This window comes from Dunckerocampus dactyliophorus, chromosome 7 (assembly GCF_027744805.1).
Source record: "Dunckerocampus dactyliophorus isolate RoL2022-P2 chromosome 7, RoL_Ddac_1.1, whole genome shotgun sequence".
NCBI classification, from domain to species: domain Eukaryota; kingdom Metazoa; phylum Chordata; class Actinopteri; order Syngnathiformes; family Syngnathidae; genus Dunckerocampus; species Dunckerocampus dactyliophorus.
Genome location: NC_072825.1, coordinates 6,101,190 through 6,123,658, shown reverse-complemented (window position 1 = coordinate 6,123,658; position 22,469 = coordinate 6,101,190). Strand labels below are relative to the sequence as shown.

The window sequence follows — 22,469 nt, the reverse complement described above, 5'->3', positions numbered from 1 at the left end:
TCTCATCTATTTGCAGTATGTTTCTGCTGCCTGTGCACATTCAAGATTTTAAAGATGTTTCCATTGACATAGCGACTCCATTATACGTATACGTTGGTGCTTCATGTGGAACATCAGTGAAGTTCCGTGACAGAACGCTCCAGGCCATTCCTGAAAGCGGGAATGGGGACGAGGACCGCCTTGTTCTCCATCTCCCATGTGTGGACGTAGCGGCATGCAGGCAGCATATTGATCCGGCTTTGCAAATCCCTCACGCCGGATCTTCCCCTTAGCAGATGTTCCTCGCTGGCAGCATGTTAATCTTGTCAGGTGAAACGAGCCCAGTGCACTTTCTACACCGTTTGTCGGGAAATAGGAATTTTTCACTGTAAGGATGGGCAGAAGAGTAGCCATTTGTTTTGTTGTTCGCCAAGTTTTCAGTCTTGCATTGTAAAGTATAAAGGAGGAAAAATGGAGCGCAGTACTTGGCAGCAACCAGCAGGGGTGCTGTTGGTTAGGTTATTTCAAGTAGCTAGCCGCAGCTGCTGAGCTGTGCATCTGGCAGCATCGGAAACAGGAAACAATGAGTCGCAAATAACAGGGCTAAGCTACAAGTCTAATCTCAAGATTTGTTTGGATTTTGAACACTCGTAAGTGTAAAAATAAGTCAGCCACAAGTATTCACAATAAACTGTGTCGTCTCACATTGATGACGCCCAACAAAGATTTGTTTTTATACGTGTCTCACGTACATCCTGTTCGTTCTCATATTTATATTGTCGACTATATTGACTTATACTGAGCAGCCAGGACAGAGGCATGTCACGTGTTTTTGAGGCATATTTATCCCATAGATTCCACATTCAGCTCTTCTGAATTTGGCGTTTCCATTTTAGCGACGCTTCTCATCATCATATATCACGTGTCATCCCCCGTATTTGTCGCACAGTGTGTTGCCGGGTGGAAAGAATAAACACCCTGGGCAGTGATCCACTTTGGGGGACTCGTGTGAAATATGTGGTACGGAAAAGTGAGACGGAGGACGGGCCAGATGTTTCCTCGAGAGGCGCTGGCATCGCCGCCAGCGCAACAACAGAGGGACAAGAAGAAGAAGTTTATTGAATCATAAAGTCGTCTTCTCTGCCTCGTAAAGAACTACTTTACTTCAGTACACTGAGGATTACAATGCATGTGGCTAATTCTAATGTAGTCCCTATATTATTTATGTATGTTCACGAGGCCCACTATCCCTGTTCCGTACACATTTGAGGTAATCTATGTATCTCTACTTTAGCACATTTACATCCAATTATATTTGAGACCTTAGGAGTATATTTTGTGGCCTCCTACATGTCAGTTAGTGTGACCCGTAGTCTTGAGTCCGACAAGAGATGACCAGAGGCACTTAGCTTGCTTAAAGGGAGAGGCCCTTTAACTGGGCAAGCCGTAGCAAACGCTGAACTTGCAGTGAGCTTGTCATAAAGTGAAATGAACATTACACAGAACACTAACTACAATCACAGCGCAAACACAAACATGACAGCAGAGCATGTGACCGGTAGCTACGATAACTCTCAATATGTAACTTTAGCAACTTCTTACAAAACAAGTGCCGCAAGGTATGCTGGGAAAACAGAAGCACTCTCGGCGATGCTACAATATATCGTAAATTTATATTTGTTTTTTGTTTGTTATTTTTAAACCCTTTTTTTGTGGAATACTAGAGGTTGCCTCGTCTCTCTGACCCGCCCCCCTAGTTGACTTTGAGATAGGCATTTTTAGGGCTTTTTGTGTGTGTGTCCATTATTCGGGATCTACTGGGTGTCTTGGAATGGAATGTAACCCCTGCGAATAGTGGAGATCAGTGGCGATTGCTCATTGACTACAAGGGAAATTGAACTTCCCCTTTAATTGTAATAAAATAACTTGTCAAATATGCATTGTTAAACTTAAATGTGTAGACTTAACTGCATTAAAAGTGCACTCAAATTAACTTAATTTTGTGGGTATGTTGAGCATCAATCTGCTGTTGGTGAGTTTGCTCTCCGACGCAGGCTTTCTCCCCTCAGCAGCAGCACGGAAGCTATGGTAAAGCTCCACTGAAGCTGTAGCTTCAGAGCATGGAGGCTCACAGCGACACTCTGATTAGATAAACCGGCAAAAAAAGGCACTTCAAGGGAAGCTGAGCTTCACTGGGGTCTATGGAGCAAGGCGATTCTTGATTTTGACTGACAGCAGCCTGAGGAATGAGCGGAGTGCAAGAGTGCAAGATGAAGCGAAGTAAACAACAGCGACAACAACAACACAGGGCAAGACAATACAAGACACGGCATGATAGGACAGGACAATCTGAGATGTGAGTAGGAAGTGAAGCACACGTTTTTCATGTGGCTGTTTACTTTGGATGATGAAAAAGGACGTTGTCGTTCCATGCCAGGTCAGTGTAACAAACACGGGTCAGGACGCAGGCCCCCTGAAATGAGCACATCTGCAGTGGTGCTGCCAGCAGTAAAACAGAACACCAGTAGCCTCCTTTTTTGCATATGGGATCTCCAATCCAACATCCTAATTTAAAATAGTGGCCTCCATATATCTCTTTTTTAATTATTTGGTTATGAACAAAATACAGTATATTGTTGTCTATATTATTTTTATTTTGTATTATACTTATTCTTTTCGCAATTTGTTTGAGGAATAAAAATGTAAATACATAATAAATATATAGATAAAAAAATATTAAAAATGGAGGATGAAAACACAAATTCATACATGAATTTGTATGAATTAAAATATAAAAATAGTTCGTTTATAATTTTCTAAATAAATTGTGCCAATTTGTGGAGACCTAACAACAAATTGAATAAATATTTTAATCTAATTAATATTTATTAGTAATAGTTGTTATAAAAATATATGTAACTTAGTTCCAAGTAACGTATATATGTTTATTTTTATACATACTGTACATACGTTATACATTTGTGTAATTTACACATACATTATACACACAGTATTTGAAATACAATTTTATTATAAATATCAATCTGACAAATAAAGGATTATCCCCAAAATATAAATATCATCATTTCAACAATAATATATGTATGTATAGAAAAAGTTAATAAGCCCTAAAAGTTTGATGTAAACTCAAACAGCACTCAAACACAATAATGATGATTAAAATGACAGTTAATTAGCATTCTATAAGGAACAAGTCGTTTCTAGATGATTATGTGATTGAATGTGACTTGACTCACTTCTCCAGTGGGCCACAATCTGCTGGAAGATTGTTTGTTGTTATTCTTCTTCTGTGCAACGTGACGGACGCGTTCAAGCGAGCCGGCGGCAAGTAAACATGTTGATTAGCATCCGAGGCGGTTCGAAATCACAAAAAAAGAGGAAATGACTTTTCCTGTGAATGAATACCATATCAGGATCAATTAATGCCATGTCTTATTAATTAACTCACAAAAGCCGAGAGATGAATAATGAGAAATGATGATGCCGGTCGCAATCAATCGCTTTCGCAAGTTGATACGAAATGTGACTAAGAAAAAAACAGCTTTTTAATCACAGAGTCAATTTAGTTCTAAACAAGGATTTTCACAGCATAGCGTAGCAGAGAAAGGCACTTGGTTTACCATATTTTGATTACCGAAAACCAGGACACTCAGCCCGGCAATGAGATACTCAAAGTTTCCTCAAAGATGCCTTATAGTTGCAATACATTTAAAGTACACGTCCTTTGTATGAATAGAAAGTTGGTATATTACAAAATACTATCTGCAGTCGTCCCTTAGCATGGTTAATTGGTTCCCGACCCAACCACGATAAGTCAATTTTCATGAAATACGATTCAATATTATTGAATTGAATATTTTATAGTTAGAGCACAGAAAAGCTATTAGCCTCAGGTGGCTATTGTCTCATCAATGTAACGTTATTGACACCGCGTGACCAGTGTAGAACACTGCTGCTGGTTGTGGTTAAAGAGAGGCACAATAATCGCTTTATTAACAAGCAGAGAACACATATGCCGTGAACATTCACACAGGAGCTGCTGACAGCCACTCTCTACACTGCCAACCTGCTGCTAGCAACTCTAACTAGCTGATATCACACACGCCACTCCCCAGGCCTCACTATTAAAGGCGCACACAACAAGTCACAGATGCCATAGCCACAGATGCCATAGCTTGGGATAGCGTAGCATAGCATTGCCAAGCTTTGTACAGCATAGCATAGCATAGCATAGAAAAGGAGGTAGTAGCTTAGTATAGCAAAGGTTAGATTTCCAAAGCACTGGCATAGCTAAGCTTAGTATAGCATAGCACAGCATAATAAAGCAGTGTCATTGCTTGGTATACAGTAGCTTCATATAGTGTAACAGAGCATGGAAAGTGTAGCATAGCATAGTGTAGCATTGCTACACTATGAGAGCCCTGCTATTATTAGTTCATTTTTATTTCATTTATGTATTATGTGAAACAACCAGTCTCTTTGGTCCCGTGTGGAGAGAAAAAAAAGAAATAAGACGGACTGCAGTTTCTGAATTATAAACCTTTTAATGAACGCTCTGGAAGATATAACAAAGCTAGGCGCCGAGGCGCTCAACCCAACACTAAGAGATGAAGGGTAGAAAAACAGCCCCGAAACTTGAAAGTAACTGCCCTGTTATCCCATCCTTGGGTCACGCCCTCGCAGGGGCCTGACCTCTCCCGAACGTGGATCAGTGGTGTGTGTCTATGTGTCTGCATTTAACTGGCTCCAGCTTGTGTCAGTGTAGGGTACATGTGTGTGCTTTCTAAGTGTGCAAGCTGTGGCAGGCAGATAGATAAAGTTGCCAAGCAACCTGTCTGTGCTTCCATTGTCTAATTCTACAGTACTTCTATTGTTTCATTCTAGCCAACTCCAACAGGAACTAAAGCTGGCCTTTGTCCTGCATATAATTGAGTTGCAAGTATCGTTTTAAGAATAGTACACATGTAACACACAAAGGCAAGGCCTTGATTAAAACATGCTCTCTATAATGAAAAATGAAGCGCCACGTGGCCGTAGCGCAGGGTGTGTGGGGCGCACAAAGAAAGCGCCGTGTTTTTCCCGCCCACTCGTGCCGGAGTTCAAAGCACCCCGCCCATCCCCTCTGCCCACCTGCTCGTCGTTCAACGCCGCTCTCTCTCCCGAGGAAGGCTTCCCACCGAGGCGGCGCATGCACCTCCATGATTTATGAGCCATCTGTCGCGTCTGATGTTCCTCTCTCCCAAGACAGGATGTTCCCGGCTGGCGCTCTTTGCCGCCCCAGCGTGGGCCCTGCCGAGGCGTGCCAAGGTCCACTGTAATTAAATTTGAGCATGTGGGGACAGGGTGGTACCCAGGGTGCAAAGTGAGAGGTCCAGTCTCCTGTTCAGAAGGAATCGTTATTGATCATATCATATATCATATATTGATCATCCTCATATAGTGGCTGGCGTTGGTGGGCATTTATTTACTTAACTGCAGAGAGTACCAGGCCTAAAGACGGCAACACACTGTCCAATATTGCGCACTCAAAAATAGAATTAAAATATAATATAACAATAAAATTGATACAGTATACTGTGTACTGTATATATAAATATTGACAAAATACAATTCTTATAACAATTCTGAAAAGTTTATATAAAATGTTACACTTTATACATAATAATTACATTTAGATGTTACACTTTAATTTATTTTTAATTAATTTATACAAAAAAATAACATTTAATACATGAAATACAATTATTGATTTGATTGATTCATGATTTTCTCCACAAATACATAACAAGGAGACACCAGAAGATTTCAGGAGAGGCACAGCAGCCCGAGAAAAAATACAGGGGAAAAAACTATTTTTTTAAAGCTGCTAAGCTAACGGCAGTTGTGTTGTTGTGTCGTTGAGAGAATAGCTTTGAAACTCCCTGAAATAAGGACATTGTATTATATTTCTACTTCTAAAAATGACTCGGGGAAGAAATATCCAGAAAGATTTGAATTAGCGTCAGTGAAAGTGCTTTGATAGTGTCCTATACGTGCGGATAAGCAGACTGACAGTCCCAGTGATGAATAATACACTGGGAGACTAATTGAGATTGATTCCTCTCTCAGATCAATACTTTGCCTTACTTACTTTGACATTAAAGCGCCGCCGTCCCTTGTTGGAAAATCTGCACATCAGTGCTACTCTCCAGGGAACGCCACTCGTACGGCAGGCTGGAATATTTCAGCATTAACACCACTTGAAGCCAATGTCACCACCGCGTCTCCTGATTCCAGCTGGCTGAGAAACACCTTTTTTTTTTGTTGGAGTTTGGAGTTGTTGATCAAAACATAAACACACTAACCCTCCCTGAAAGACCGCTGTGGTGGATTTATAGCACTGTACACCTGCACAAATGAATAATACTGTATATAGCATCATACATACAGTATATAGGTTTATCTTTGTGGTTGTAGTTTGCAGTTGTAAGTGTAAAAATAAGTTAACCACTGTTAAATATAAAAACAACAAAACGTATCCACCAAAATGATTTTTTCAAAAGACTTTTCCAAATTTTGCGACCTCTGTGAAGTCGCCGTCGGGCATATGTGCTGGCAATGTTTTACAATGTTTACTGTCATTCAAGTGTAAAAAGAAGTTAGCCACTGTTAATAAGCGAAGTAGGATTCAATATCAACTAGAGAAGCATTCGGAGTGCCATAGTCATATTATTCTACTTCCGCTGGAAAGTGAAGCAAAAAATGAGTACGTAATTATAATGGAGCGTTATGTGGAGCTCCCAAAAGGTTATGACTGCTAAAAGCAACGCTGTCGGCTTCGCAGAATACCACCTTGAACTCTAAAAGTTGTTTTCCCCCCGAAAATGTCCCATATTGTACAACCTCCAGGGTGTTTGGCTTCAGATGAAGTCGCCATCATAAAGCCCCTTTTTTTTTTTTTTTAGCTCTACTGGCAAATTTTAGGTCACATTTTAACAACATGAACTGTCACACTTGTGTAAAAAGAAGCTAACTGCCGTTAATATTAAGATTTAATGCTTTCATAACGAATGACGACCGTTTCACGCAAGGGTATCACGCGACTCATGTATTAATTATTCCTAATGGTCACGTACTGTATGACCTCAACTTGGCTTAATGTTAAATTGCCAATGTAAAAACCTGTTGTTTTTTTACCCTCCTGACGATGTTTTAAAAAGGGTGAAAAGTTAACCCCTGTTAATACTAAGATGTAAAGGCAAAAGGCCGCTGTACTGTAAAACCTGAAAAACAACAAACCCCTCTGCCTTTGATCTGAAGTGACGAGTCCCCTCCTCACGTTGTTTTTCTCTCAACAGCTTTTTTGTCGTACAATAAAAGGTGTGTAACGTGTACGGTGATGTCATGTACGGTATAACTGCGGTTTAGATTCCTCCGTTTTGTACGACTTTCGAGGCATGTCTTTCACAAAAATGTCAGTCAGATCCGGAGCTGTACAGCCTCAGTTGGAATTGCCCTTTTTTGATTGTCAGTCATCCGCAGTACAGTAAATGCAAGCCAGCGTTGTCTTCTCGCAGCGATGCCGAACATGTGCAGCTTGTCATTCGGCACAGATGTGTCAATTTATGACACCCGGAGCAATTTCTGCCTCACCAATTGAATGAAACCCTGTGAGATTCGCCGGTGATGGAGTGCAATCAGCTTCTCTTTTTTTTAAATTCAGGAATAAACTGAAAAGCCTTATTATTATACAGCAGTCAGGCGCTGTGATTAGCCTCCACTATGAGGTGTGCTACAAAAGGCAATCAGTGTTTTTCTCTCCCCTCCCTTCACTGAGTCTCTCTTGTTTATTTCCACAAACACGCTGCCACAAGTTCCCATAATGCTCCTTTTAATTTATTTTTTCTTTTGTTTTTTTTTGTGCTTGCAGGGCTGAGGCAATTTAGCAGCATGTGTGGGAGTACGGCGATGGCATAGTAGCTTTTCAGGTGAGCTTATTTCAATTTGCATTAATGTCTCACTCTGTTCCAGTAATTAAAACCCATACATAGGCTTAATCACAGAAGAGGAACGTATGCATCATGTTGTGTAACGGGGGAAAAAGTGCACCAAACTGCTACTTTTACTTAAACACGCCCACTACTTTGAATTCAGTTAATATTGGATTTGCATGTTATTACGGCCCCGTGACCTTTAGCCTGGTTACACAGTCTACAATGCAAGCGATGCGAGGAGAAAAGATCAAATACATTGTGCGTTATATTTAAAGGGATAGTTTGGATTTGTTTACATGAGGTTGTATGACATCCCCCTTAGCAGTGGAGTCCATCAACAGTGACTTACCCCCGTAAGTCCAGTTCTGGTCGGATTTCGGTGCTGAAGAACGTAGTTCCAAGTAGTCGCTGAGGTTAGGCAAGTAAGGAGTGTGGCTTCTCACAACAATATGCGTGCAAAAGGGTGATACATTTGCATCATAAAAATGCCACCTCGAAAAAAATCACCTGTATTTGTCTCCCATTCTTGTGTGTGACGAAGACGCTCGCATCTTCTCCTGCGACGGCGACGGTGGCCATCTTGTTTACGTGTGTGTTCCACAGCGGAGGAAGATGCGAGCGCCTTCATCACATACACAAGAATGGAGAGGCAACAGTGCGCGGGGATACGGCGGGAGACAAATATAACGCAGAGCCATTTGTGAGGTCTGATGTTTTATTTAAATGTATTACTCTTCTGAACGCATGTTGTTTTGAGAAGCCAAACTCCTTACTTGTGAGACCCCAGTGCCTACCTGGAACTACATTCTTTATCACCGAAATCTGACCAGAACAGGACTTAGGGAACCAAGTGGGGGGGTAAGTCGCTGTTTATGGACTACGCTGCTGATGGGGATGTCATACAACTTCATGTCAAAAAATCCAAACTATCCCCTACTATTCCTACATTTTCTTAATACTTAAAAAAAAAATGTTTACAAATATAATAATGCTCATATTCATGATGGTGTGAGCGAGGTATTCATTATTATGTTAATTATTATTATAATATAGCACAAAGGTGTCCAAAGTGCGGCCCGTGGGCTTTGCCTGTTTTTTTAACTGGCCCTCGGCACATTCTAAAAATACGATTAAACAAGAAAAATAAAACAAACCAAAAAAAGAGCAGCAATTTTATGAGAATAAAGACAAAAATAATAAAGGGAAAAAATTGTAAAGTGAGAAACAAGCAAAACCAAGAATAAAGTTAACATTTTAGGGAAATTAAGTTGGGTAAAAGTTATAATATTGCATAATAACGTCAAAAATATAGTGAGAAGAAAGACATAACATGAAGAGAAAAAATGCATGGGAAGAAAGTCAAAATCAGTGTATTTTTTTAAAGGAAAAATGACTGATGTAATGAGAAAAAGGTCATACAAATCATTTGCTTTGTCACCGATAACACAAAGCACATACTGACAGCTGTTTATCATACTTTGCTTACCATGTTTCACCACTTGAGGTGTCCAAAATATTACGGCTTCATTATTACTTATATATTATTGTTAATGTTATTATCATTATTATTATTTGCCATCACATTTTTGTGTGTGTGCATTCTTGCTCATATTTAACAGGAACATCCTTGGAAAGCTATCATTTATTGTTAATTGTATGAATAAATATAAATATAGTATGCAGTGGTTATGAAAAGTATCATTAAACACTGTGTTGTTTGTTTTGCTTGGGGTTTTTTCCTGATTTGACGCTCCCATCTGTGTTTTTGTGCCGTATTTGCAGTGCCGTCAGGTCTCTCTGCAGAGCTGCTGGCCAGTTACACGCCCCAAAATGTGTTATTCAGCAAAACCAAATAACTGTTGACTGCTGTGAGGCGGCATGCTGCGAGCGGGGGACTGAAAAAACGCCTCTGAAAAATGTAGGGGTTACCTTCCAGATGGTCACGGAGAATAAAAAGTATTTGATGATGCAAACACAAGTTTACACATACGCGGGGGTGCTTTTAAAGGTTGGCTATCCACTTAGCTAGGCTACGGATACCAGGGACCAAATACTAGACTATTATAGAACATCACCACAGAAAGAAACACGTGGCTGGTTTAGATTAATCCGTGTTTCATTTGTTCTTCAAAATAAAACCAAAACTAGAAAAAACAAAATAACAATTGATAAATTTTGACAATTTTTTTCAATATTTGTGTCCAGCCCCAAAACAAAAAAACGGGTAACATGTTGTTAGACAAAAGAGATAACGGGCGATCCACGGATTTAGGTTTGATGAATCTTCTATCCGGTCATGTCACACGTCTGCATGGCCTCTTGTTGCTAGGCAGAATACGTGGGTCACATTCATTTGAACCTCAAAGCTTGTAAAAATGTCCATGTCATATTTTCACTTACACTCACGACGGGGCCCCACACACTCACTGTTTCTTTCTGCTTTTGCCCAAGCGCCCAATTTTTCCTGCCCAACTTGTTCACCAAATCCTCCTGATCTTTACCGCCCGCCGCGACAGCTGCGGGCCACGTCCACAGGCGCTCGACACCAGCAGACACCATCCTAATTCACAGCCTGTCACAGCTCAGCGAGGGATTTTTGCCGCATCCTTTCTGAAGCATCCAAGCTAATCACGGTCCATGAGGGCAAACTTCCAGTCTGCTGACTCGCCTTGCAGGAGCTCGTAGCCATCTCTAATCCTTAAATCTCATCTGGAGTCCCAACCAGAGGCAGCGTGATTATAGCGATAAGGAGGAGATTCTGCGGATTGATCCCGTGCCAAAAGTTGTGTCATCATGGTTGTGTCAATAGATTCGACACTGAAGGATTTGTGCTGGATTTGCACCAAACCCAAGCGTGTCAACTGGGCTTTGATGTGTCGACAAAGGGGGTTTCCGACATTTGTCAAAAAGTCGGCAATGGGGTGTTTAAGAAAAACGGTAAACAGAAGCAAATACATACAAGAGCGCTCAGTAGACTGCAGACTTCCGCCAAGGCTGAACTACATGCCAGCTAGCGTTATAGATTTCTCTAATACTACATGTAAAAAATAGATTTGCAAATATGTTTCATTCCGTTGTATAAAGTAGGTAATAGAGGCTATGTGCTCACTGCAGGGCAGGATTTGCTAAAATTAGATTTTTTTATGTGGTCAATCACATTACCAAAAAAATACCACTTGTCAGTGTGAACGGGCGTCCAGGAAGTGACGCACATGCGCAAAAGCACGACGTCACACGCTTCTGTAAATATTGCTTCAATTTGGGCTCTCCTCGTGCGTTTGTGGCAATTTCAAGAATTTGTGTGACGGGAGTCCAAATTTTGTTAACCAAATGATTAAGATTAAGAAGAAAGAGGACAAGACTTTTAGTTGTGGCAGTCTGTGGAGAACTTGCTGCGATGTCTGTTCCGAGGAGGGCGTGGGTGGATGTCGGAGCCAGGAGTGGTGGGACATTGACGTGAGCCGCTTCACTGACACTTTTTAAAAATTATTTTGGGATGACAAGAATTATTTTTGCCTACATCGGTGAGTACTTTTATCCAAGTCTCGGCAAGCACGGAAAACACGCCTTTCGATGACGTGTTGGTCGGTTATATGTGACTTCACCGTTCAGACTGCAGGAGCTTGTATGCATATCGGATTTATATCTACATACAAATCAGGCCTGGGTGGCATTTGAAAAAATTGGAATTGTGCTGTACACACTGACATGAAAAATGTACGAATTGACCTGCTTTGTGAACGAGTTTCACTCCAGGCCTGGTGGGTGACAGTAATTTGCATAACAACTGAAGTAGAAGAAGTCTTGTATGTCATTGTGTCTGCACCAAAACGTAAGTACTTTGGCACGTCACATCTCTCCGCAAAGTTCCGTAAAAATCACTGTAGACATTTTCAAGTTTTGCTAGTAACAATACAAGCAAAAATAACACCCATGGTTAAGTCCGCGGTTAGACTCGTTAGATTCCTCTCAAACGTCACGTAAAATAATTAGTAGCATGTTCTGTTTAGGGTTGGGCAATTTGATCGATCTTGTGATTCATATCGATAGTTTGTTTTCAAAGAAAGTAGGAATATTTCAGCCGCAATTATCAATATAAGTCCCAGTCAAATCCCTGGAAGACACATTAGGTCAGCTACCAGCTACTGTCGTTATTGCTGGTATTAGCAAGTTAGTAAGTGACGTCTTCCTCTTCCGGTTCACGCAGTCAGAGAGACAATGGTGGCAGTAAACATTAGTCTGGAACCTCGGTGCTTAAAATCAGATGTGTGGGAGCTCTTCAGTTTTAAAAAGGACGCCCACACTTTAGATGGAAGCACGGCGCTTTGCAAGCTGTGTCGTTTGAATGTAAAACACTCTGGAAATACCACCAACCTCCGAGCCCACTTCAAGCGGCACCACCCGGACGAGGTCATGCTAGCGGAGGAACCCAAGAAGAACCCAGCTGGAATAACCAGCATTGACTAGCTACCACCACGGCCAGCATAGACCAGCATATGTTGTGTTTTTGTGCTGGCATGATGGTGCTGGTGACCAGCATGGTGCACCAGCATAGACTAACACTGACCAGCGCTAGACCAGCAATGTCCACCAGCTAAACCAGCATAAACCAGCATAAACCAGCACCATGCTGGTCTATGCTGTTTTTTTCAGCAGGGAAGCTGCGGTGTGAACCAAAACAGACCACGCCTGTCACTTGAAGGCACTTGAATTACTGTATTGTTATTACTGTACTGTATTGTGGAGACGCCATAGTACTATGTTTACCTACCTGGTGGCTAGACTGACTACCTCAGTGCCAAGCTAAAAAAGTTGTCAAATAACCGGTTCTTTTCAAAGGCTTTTAAGCCACAATTTACACTTTCAATAAATGTATAAATATAGCGACTAAAAGTAACAATATATGGTAATAACAAAGACAACACTTACAAGAGTATAGTCACTGTTTTCTTTGCTGCTTTGTTCGTCAAGTTCATCATGTCACAGTTTGCCGCTTAAGACTTACGATGCTAACTTTTGCTTTGGTTGCAAAAACCTAAAAACAAAAGAAATGGAATCACTGTCGGAGACATAATTGTTGATTCATCATAACATGATTTCCTTCCTTCTCTCAGAGTAATTAATGTGTGACGCTGAGCATCGCGCAGAGAGTCGTTCGGGACAGCAACATGAAAAATGGAACCTCCCGCGAACGTCGGAATGAGGCCTGACAAGGTGCCCGCATCCCCGTTGTGATCTGCTAGCGGACCATCCACGTGGTGCATTACGAGGCATATCTGCTGACTTGTCTTTTCCCTAATTGGTGTGCAGCTTAAAAAGGGAAGACTGGAGCGGCATCATTGTAAATTAGACTGCAGGGCGCTGCTACGTCTTTTGAGGTTGTTTTTTTTTGTCCTCTGTCAGAGCCGGGAGAGAGACGCAAACAGAAGTCTGTTTTCACTTTGTTAAATGACGAGAAAGACAGGCCCCTAAAAAAAAGCTGAAATTAATTGTTTGTCCCAAAGTGCAGGCTCAGCACGCCTGGTGCATGGGAAGCTATTATGTTGACTGCGGCATGAACAGGAGCTTTGCTAATTGTGTAACAACATGCAGTCATTATTCTTCTTTTTCTTTCAAAAAGTTGTTGTGAAAAGTACCAAATTAGCTGATATGTGCCGTTCCATCTTTTAGCCCCACTCCTATGGGAGCCACCAGCAGCAAAACGAACTGCAGGCTCTTCTCTTTTGATGAAATCACCACCTTTGTGCCATTTTTTTGCTTTTGTCTATTATTGAAACACATATCATGATGGAAACTTAAGTACTTAAATACAGCAGGATCTTCAAATTGGAACACAATCCATCACATGGCGCTAGTTGACTTCCAACCATTTCATTTTCAAAAATGTCAATGAACGTATTAATTTTCTCCTGGCTCATGCAACAACAGGCTGCATTTTTTACGGGACATAATAGAGGGAAGGAACAGGAAGCCCAGATAGCAAGGTGACAATTTTCAACGTTGGATCATTGAATCAACGTCGTACTTCAATGTTGATTTTGCCCAGTGGTTCTCACTTACTTTCTTTCATGCCCCCCCCCCCCAGGGAACAGAAATGTTTTCATGCTCCCCCGATTTGAAATACTATTGAGAAACTGATGATATCTATTGATTTGTCTGTACTGTGCAGACTGAACTCAAATCTGAAACCAGGAAAATGCAATAAAATGGAGAGCAGTGAAGCATACAAGCGTATTCAAGAGTCAAATCGCATGTTGAGTACGATAAATTTGTACATGTTGGCATTTAACTTCAACTTCACGTAATAGCGCATTAAACATTAACTAATGTTACAGAGATGGAGCACTAAGGATGCACCTCGATTACCACTATTGCATTTGAGTAAACATAAAGATGAAGACGAAAGGCTGCACATGCTCTACAACTATTTATATCTCCCCCGACTCGCACACAAATGTTTACCGATATGCAGATTGGCTTAAAGAGCCGAGGATTTCAATGTAAAGCATAAACACTCATAATTGGATTGTGTGCGCTTATGTGCTTTGATGGCAATCCTCTGAGGACACTACTGTATGTTGGTATTATTATTGTTCATGTTATTATTATTAGCATCAGGCCTAACTGATTCTGATTCACATTTCCACCGCAAAGTAAATGCAGCGTGTGGTTTCGTCATCGAGCTAACTCTGTTTTGTTGTCGTTGCCTCTGGCCCACAGAGTCATTACCGGAGGATGCAGGGTCAGAGTTCACACGCCATATTGCCGTGGTCCTCCTACTCGTGGCAAATGAGGCCCACAGGGGGACACCGAGCGACGCAGCGAGGGGACGCTGCGTCGAGTCAAGGTGGAGAGGTGGTGACTTGCCAAGATGTCACTCACCTGTGGAGGTCACATGTCACAACATAGTGAGTTGGTAGGTGGCACCAGCCAGCATTGAACTGCAACCAACACAGTAGCAGCACCGCTCCATCATCAGGTTGCAGAATATACCGTGAACTCTTTGGGCATTTACTGTTTCGCATCAGCGACTGTTTGATTTCCCATTACTTGTCATGCCAGCCTTGGAATAAAGCGCGGGCTATTAATTAATTACCAAAGTGTGAGTTCGGGGTTAAAGGTGAATGTGCAATTACACATTGATATCAAGGCTCCATTTAGCTTGTCAGCACTGACAGGAATAATTTGGGTGAGTAATTAAAGGCCTCCGCCGCTGCCGGACGCTCCATTGTTGGATCCCCACATACACAGGCAGCAAGTGTGTGTGTGTATGTGTGTGTTTGTGTGTGTCAGAAGTATTCATATAGTGATGGTGCACAATTAAAGTCATCTCAAGACATTCTTTATATGCAGCATGTTTTGGGCCAGACTTATTGAACATTAAAGAGACCCAACAGCGCTAGCAATTATGGTAAAAATAAAAATTAAATAAACGAAACAGACCCGAGATCCATTGTGGGCGGCCATCTGCCTTGACCTGTTAGTAGTAATGCAGGTTCTAATTGTGGTAGTGTACTGTATCATGCAACTGTCCATTGTCATGTTTTGTTTTTTTTGTATTTGATAAAAAAAAACAATGACTTTTTAAATATATCTCTATAGGGTTAAAAAAAAAAAGTCAGATCTAGTCAGTCAAGTCAGGACTTGAGCAGCAGCCTTCTGGATGTACTGCAGCTGTTTTACAGCTGGTTTAGAGAGCCCGGTGAGAAGGCTGTTACAGTTGTCTATTCTGCTGGAGACAAAGGCATGAATTAGTCTCTCTAAATCTGGTTTAGACACTATTCCCTTGATTTTGGCAATGTTTTTAGGTGGTCAAAAGCTGATGATGTTATTGATTCAAGGCTGAACAATATGGGTCCCCGAATTGACCCCTGGGGAACCTCACAGGTCATAGCCATTTGGTCTGAGACACAGTTACCAATTCCAACAAAGTTCTTCCTGTCCACCAGATAGGACTTGAACCAGTTTAGAGCAGTACCAGAGATTCCCACCCAGTTTTCTCACCTCTGTAATAAGATCACATGGCCAACTGTGTCAAAGGCAGTGCTCAGATCCAGCAGAACTAAAAGTCAGACTTTGCATCTGTGACCTGCATCTGTGTTCACATGGATGTCATTTGTCACCTTGATCAGAGCTGTCTCTGTGCTGTGGTGGGGCCGAAAGCCTGATTGGAAAGTATCAAACACATTGTTACAGAGGAGCAAGTCAGGAAGCTGTTGGTATACAACCTTTTCTAAAAACCTTTCCCAAGAATGGCAGGTTTGATATGGGCCTATAGTTGTTCATTAGTGTGGCATCGAGACTGCTCTTCTTCAGGAGAGGCTTAATGGCCTTTCGAAATGTTCTAGTCTGAAGTGTGATGTTAACTAGACGAGTGAGTTGTGGTAGCAAACTGCTCAGCACAGACTTTAGAAATCTAGTGGGTAACTCATCAAGGCAGCACGTTGATGGCTTCAGACTGCAGACGAGCCCTTCAACTGTTTTGTCAATGACAGGTGATGATTTCAGAAAAATAACTCTCCCATGTTCTATGGAAGGTTTGGTTGAAAACACATAGCTTTTTATACTGTAATAATTAGAATATAATACAAATAATATATTGATATTTTTTCTAATTTAATACAGATTAAGTAATTTTATGTTAAATGGGTGTTTTCCCCACTTAAATGAAACATAAACCCCCCAAAAAGTCTTGTTTTGTTGCTGTTAGTATCTTTTTAAATACCCACCTATAGGAAAGTAATGTGTTCCCTTGATTGCAATGGTTGAATGTGTGTCTCCATGACAACCATCCATCCATCTTCTATGCTGCTTATCCTCACTATGGTCGCGGCTATGCTGGAACCTATCCCAGCTGCCTTCGGGCGAGAGGCAGGGTACACCCTGGACTGGTTGCCAGCCAATCGCAGGGCACATATAGACAAACAAACATTCATTAACACATTCATACCTATGGACAATTTAGAGTCACCGATTAACCTAACCTTTTTGGAATGTGGGAGGAAACTGGAGTACCTGGAGAAAACCCACACACGGGGAGAACATGCATGGAAGTCCACACAGAGATGCCCAACGGAAATTCGAACCCAGATCTTCTCGATCTCCTGACTGCATGGCCAACATGCTAACCACTAGGCCACCGTGCGGCCCTCCATGATTAATTAGTCAATTAATTAATCAATTAAGGTGTCGGAGTGATTTGTGTGTCGCTACTAAAGCATATGAGGTTTTTCTTTCTTTAGGATTTTTTTTGTACTTATTTTGTGTTGACTTTTGCAGTACAAGTCAGCCATTCAGACATGTTGACTCCCCACCCCACTTCAGCTCAAAGCTCCTCCCTCCTTCCGGTTCGACCTTGTGCATGGTCAAGGTCTCAGCAAGCCGGGCTCTTTTGTGTACAACGAGCCTGACCTTGGTGTTCATGCGTTTTGTCCCAATGAGACCCCCTGTGCTCTCAATACGGGGTCTCTATGAATGTAACCAAAGACCCCTGGCTCGTCTTCTTTCAGACGCAACATGGGGGATTCTATCAAGAGATGCTTGGACCTGCTGTTGGTACATCTTAATGCTTTTCCCAGCACCAGAACAGTAACCTAAGGTCCCAGCAGCATATCATGTCTTGTCTTTAAGGACATCTCCAAAATGAGCATTATTCGTGAGTGCTCTTTTTGTCTTTTCTTTTTTTTTTAAACAAGGCAGCTGCTGTGTCACCTGTAGAACAAAACAATCCCGTGCACAGGTTGAATACAGACCATGAATGGTCAGAACTCTCATCTGCAGGCCTGTGTGGACGTGGATGGAACCAGACTGCCATCTGTTGGTTCTAAAGGGTTTTTAAAAAAAAAAAAGGATTTATTTTTTATTTTGGCTCACGGCGCTCACAGGTGCTGTTTGACAGAAGGTCAAACCTTGGACAAATCCTGTAATCTGTTTACAATCTGCTGTTTTCTGGTACTACTAGTGTTTTATGCTAATTCTACCCCCCTTTAGCCTTTCAATGATGCCGTGTGTTTGAAAGTCAGATTTATGCTGCAAATCTGTGGGCTATTTTTGAATTATTTCTCCCAAAATCAACGGATTTGCAATTTGAGTTACTCAGCAGATGCTGGCCATATACTGTAGATAATCCTCTTTCTCTGATATATTCATCGATCAGGAGTCAGGGTGAGTTGATAATGAGCGCTGATCCGGACCCTTGGAACATACCCCTGGAATGACACTCTCTAAACAAATGTTTTTTCTTCTCAAAACACACCAAAAACGTTGTATATGATGCATCATTTTGCCAGAAAAACACTATCCTTGCATTAATTTCAGACCGGATGAGCTTTGAGTTAAAATCTTTTCATTTATTTAACTTCATTTTTTTGGTGGGAAATGCATTTGTGTCCAGGCTGCTCGGTACAACATGGCCAAGTGAGCGATGATAACTGAAGAAGAAAAAAAAAGACGACGTGTACATCACGAATTCAGCGAGGTGTTCATCAAGGGTGAGTGCATATTTATACGCCTAGCGTTTCATGATGGGGAAAGTTTGACACGGGAACAGATTATTTAGATTTTTATTTTATATGGGAAAAAAATGTTTAAGGTCCCACTGTATTGTTTTTTGTTTTTTTTTATAAAACTGTATCAAATCCTGTTGAAATACGGTTTGAACATTATTGGAGCCCTCTAGTCAGGCAAATATTACTCATTATAGTACATTATAGTACCCAATATAGAATACATAATAACAGAAAATAAGCCAAAGACAAAAATAAGACTCATGCTCGTGTGTGTTGCTTTAAATGTGTTTCGGTGCTAGGGGAGCTGAGTGGGGGGGGGGCGGACAGGAAGTTGAGTTTTATCTTGGGTTACGGCAGCTAAAGTAGCTCATGTTAGGGATTATTGTGCCTGTAATTGAATTCAATCTAATTTAAATTTAATTGAATTCAAACCTGCAATAGAAGCCTGGCAGTCAAGTCTGGCATTTGTGTGTCTCATCAAACATCACAGTAACATTACTGACACCTAGTGACCAGTGGAGAATCCTACGTAGCATCAGAACATCTTTTGATGAGTCTTGTAAATGCCTTATATTTTTGTTTTAGTTCATTTAGCCATTTTTATGCTTAAAAATGCTTAATTTAGGCAAAAAAAATTAAAATTGGCTTAAATATGCATATTTTGTGACTAATAATATGCCGTATTCAACCATGAAACAGCATGATGTATTAATTAATATATTATTGACAATCTGTGATAGAGGAAGCTGCAAATTTCAAAGCCCGAAGTGGCGAGGGATTACTGTATAATATTTTGCTGCAAAACTGGCCACTGATACAATTATGCAGCATACCTGTTTGCCTCCTGTTTGACTTGATTTCTTGCACATAGTAATAATCATTTTAATATAGGTCTGTCACGATGACAAATTTTGCTGGTCAGCAATTGTGCTACAAATTATTGGTGATCAACGATTTTATTGGCATTTTTTAGACTATTAATTATATGGCATAATATACTGTAAGCCGTTGTGTCTGGCTTCTCACTTCCGGTATCGGTTTTATCTTTGTTTTATTGTTTGTTGGGAGGACCATCGACTTTCTGCTAGTGTATGATCATCAGCAATTACTTAAAATCCAGGACATTGTGGCCGGCTGTGCGAAACAAGAGTACGGGGGGGGCAAACAGACTGCGTCTTCTTACCTAGCTGACGTGCGAGAGTTCCTGCTGCCGGAGGAGCCGTTTCTACCCAGAAAAACGCAGACGCAGGGGGACACGGCTTGGCAGACTTGTGAACTTTCTTCTGTGGTGGTGCTGTTCCCACATTACTACGAGGATTCTTTGCGGCGCTTCGTCTTTCGGCGCAAGTTTGTCGCGTTCACCTTTTTCCTCGTCACTACTTTCAAACAAATGTGACGCATCAGTGCGTCGGTGTTCATGCACTCAATCTGTTCATTCTGTTTAAAACCAAAATATTCCCACACTGGGGATGTGGCATTCTCCTTAAAAATCATCGCTTCTGTGCCTTCATTCATGTAGCGTATGCTGGCTCACCAGGCTAACTTGCTAGCACTCTGGCCTACTCTAATAAAACCATTATAATATGTGTCATGCATGTAATATAGACAACATACAGCATAGGGAAATGGCTTTCCAGAAAGGGGTGGAAAAATAGTATAATAAATTACAAATACAATAAATGATGAGGATGTAATCACCTTTTTTTAGTCTGATAAGACTACAAATATGCAATGAAGCCCCATTAGGGTGCTTCATAGGTAGGAAGACATTTCATCCTGAGTTGAAACAGACATTTGTACAATAAAATGCATGACAAAGTACTATGGTGTTCACTAGCCATATATAGTATAAGCATATATGCACATGGAGAATATTCTTGTTATTTGTGCATATTTTGAAAAAGTCTGCTAGCAGTTGTCAGGGATGGACATAACAAGCACAGTGTTCTTATATACGCAATACTTGCAGCATTGTGGACACCACCTCTTCCTGTAAGTTCATTGTGTCTGGGAGCACGATGCATTGTGCATGAGGGCTTATTTTTCCTCCGACTTCCTCAGCTTGGCTGCGAATCGATGCTCCAGCCTGCCTGCTGAGAGCAATTGTGTCCGTCTGGAAAGGCTCGCATTGGAGGTCTTGTACACAACTGAACAATAGCTATTCAAGACAAAACAGGGATTATATAAAACAATGACAATCGGTCAGGATAATGGCGCACGGGTGGCTGTTACTGCAGCGGCGACACGGGCACAATGAGCAGTCAGCGGCAGCAAATAATGAGTAATACAATAACGGACTCTGCCAAACACTCACACATGTACGCTTCCTCTTTTGTGTGTGTTTGGCTCGCTTTCAGTGTGTTGTTAAACACGCTGCATGGAATCCCTCTTGGGAATCCAAATGTAAATAAATCAACACACATTTATATGACATAAATATAATCAATATGTTCAATGATGAAAGTATTAAAAAATTATGCTTATATTTACATTCATATCACTTTGTTCAAATACACTCATGATCAAAATGTTAAGACCCCCCCAAAAAATTGAATTGAAATTGAATTGCATGAATTTACATTTGGACTATTGGATCTTAAGGAGGTTCTAAGTAGAGTTTCAAATGCAAAAAGAAGAAATGGGAGGGAGACAAAAAGCAATTTTGAGTAAGCAGTTTATTGCAAACAACCATGAAACTGAAATAGGCAGTTCATCAGCTGATGAAAGTTGAAGACAATAGCTAAAAAAAAAAACTCCTCCCTAAAATAGAAATAAAATAGAAATAAAATGCCTTTTGACGCCCCTGCACAACCTGAAGCTCCATTGTTCCATTGAAGGAAAAAGCACCCCAGATCATGATGGCGCCCCCAATATCAGTCATAATGATCATTTTTTGATCCAATAATAGGAAAGGTGAAAGTAAGAACTGTCAAGACAACTGTAAATGCATGGTTGTGCTGTAGATGACCACGATGTATCCCACTGGGCATGAGCCAATGATTTTTTGTATTGTTATTATGCAAATATATGTGTGTGAAACCATAAATTCGGAAGACTGAGGCAGTGGTTCAACGTGCCCAACAGCTGCCCGTCATGATCGATGTGGTGGCTAAAGCACTCTGACTGTGTCTATGAATCACAACGAGGAAAACATCTTGGAGAAGCTTTCGGCTTTGCAAAGACACATGGATGGATTGAGGGACCAGAATGTACAGAGTAACCGAGTCTATTGGAATGCGGCTACTAGCACTAACACAAACAATTGAATTAATCTGCATTTGGGCCTCCCCCCGTCCTGGCACCGGCCTGGCCAAGGTCGCTGCTAGAACACTACTCCAGGAGATTGCTGCAGTTAGACGGTCTAAAGATTCCTCCCCCAAGACAACTTCTGTGTTATCGCGGTGACATCCTGCGGACTGGAGCAAAAAAATTGTGCGCTAGACTGAGCAACACATTCAAGGACATTCACGCACATGCACATATGCTACACACACACTCTCCCCATCCCACGTCTTCACCTCTTCATCCCCCCAGTGCTGACCGGCGGGGATCACGGCACTGGCTGCAAAGTGTCGACGAGTGTCTGGCTGCCGGCTTGCGCTGGGTAACCTACACCCACCCTTTCCCCCTTAGGAGTTTTTATGTTGTAAAGTGTGCTTATTTGTTGTAGAGGTTTTTTGCCAGTCATACCTCCTTTCCATATCACAGCAATCACTAATGAATTTGTACACTTAATGTATTCAATATACACAATTCACAAAGAGCTCAGGACATCGCGCCCGCAGGCGAAACCCCAGGACGAAGCCAAAGCGCACCGCAACCTCTGCATTAATTTACACAGAATATTTGACACCAAAACAAACAGTGTCTCCGGCTGGTTGTCTTTAAATATGTCTTTAAATATGTTATATATGACATATGGCTTTTCTCGGGACATACAAACCAACCAACCGTAGCATTAGGTACACATGTACAGTCTAATCTAAAG

At 41.3% G+C, this 22,469-nt stretch overlaps 1 protein-coding gene across 3 annotated transcripts in view; it reads left to right on the top strand.

Annotated features, from left to right (window-relative positions):
* The first annotated feature begins 18,359 nt into the window (after positions 1-18,359).
* Positions 18,360-22,469, top strand: part of csf3r (colony stimulating factor 3 receptor (granulocyte)) — a 31,563-nt gene continuing 27,453 nt past the window's right edge. For 2 of the 3 annotated variants that reach the window (XM_054782366.1, XM_054782367.1), the window contains exon 1: positions 18,361-18,463. The gene's annotated coding sequence lies outside the window, so the exon portion shown is untranslated. Of the gene's footprint in view, positions 18,464-22,469 lie in introns of all 3 variants that reach the window. The other variant, XM_054782368.1, reaches the window with a different exon arrangement.